Source organism: Aplysia californica, unplaced genomic scaffold (assembly GCF_000002075.1).
Source record: "Aplysia californica isolate F4 #8 unplaced genomic scaffold, AplCal3.0 scaffold00599, whole genome shotgun sequence".
NCBI lineage: Eukaryota > Metazoa > Mollusca > Gastropoda > Aplysiida > Aplysiidae > Aplysia > Aplysia californica.
Genome location: NW_004797869.1, coordinates 364,368 through 365,620, shown reverse-complemented (window position 1 = coordinate 365,620; position 1,253 = coordinate 364,368).

Sequence of the window (1,253 nt, the reverse complement as noted above, 5' to 3'; positions counted from 1 at the left end):
AGAGAGAGAGAGGGTGGGGAGGGGGCAGAAGGGATAACCCTAATTTCTTCTTTCATATCCGTAAAAATTATACCGAATAGAATTTTCAAGGGAGAAAATCCATGTTTTTTGGCCGAGGAATGTGGCAGCTATATTCATTCCCCTATATATGATACAAATCGTGACCTTTGAGTTACAAAGTTCTATCTTCTGAGTACCTCGTTTTCAGAAATTTGAGGTAGAATTTTCACATAATTATCAAGCTTGCGAATGCATTTCTTTGAATATATTGATAACGACTCCGAATAATCTTATGATTTTTATGAAACGAATAGAGCATTTGGTTTCTGACCTCATGGTCTTAGTCTTTGTAACTCAATATGGCCAAAAATTTCTGACAGAACTTTGTAATTTTAAGGCAGCGACGCGTCTGTACATTTGTATTATACAATACTAATATTCAGTCGAAGCTGTCTCAGAAGACCAGCCATTGTCGAGGAGAAAGTAGCTGTCTTTGGCAGGTGGACATCTTGCACGGTGTCATTACAATAGCAAACTAAATGCAAAAAAAAGGGGGGGGGGAACTGGCCATTTGTACAAATAATTGTCTTATATAGGTAACCATTAACGCAAGTTTCACAATAAAAGCAAAAAGGTGTTTAATATACTGTCGAACCTGTATAAGACGATTATCTGAACAAATGGGACTTTCCATTTTCGCCCTGGTGTGTTTTTTACCATTTTAATGACGTTTCGTAAGAAGGCCACGACATGTTTAATGCTCCCACTTTTGTCCTCGACAATGGTGCCCTCTTAGACAGTTCTGACTGAATGAACCATTGTGTGACAAAATGCTTCAATTTTGCCAGTGACCAGAGTTGGGCTGTGAGGGGCTAATAACCTGTAAAGGAACTATAACAGAGCAAGGATATATTTTTCATGGTTTGTTTTCCCTTTTCGTATATTTTTTTTTTACAGTTCTCGTAACTGCATAACATAATATGCGCTCACAGGACACATCATTTCAGTTTGGTATGAATTGATTTTGAAATTTTCCTAGATGGCGGCTGGAGCCTTCTGTTATCGATTTGACGACCAAAAAAAGGATCATTAAAGTGTGCAATTTGCATACATGACGTCTGAATTTTTCCCCCTTGTCCGAGGAGGCTATAGGTGTTCGATCTTACCTACCTTAAGATCAGGAATATGGTGGTAAATTAGCTGAAATAGGAGCCAAGGAGTCGCAATAGAAAGGCAGCAGGAGCTAAAGGGAA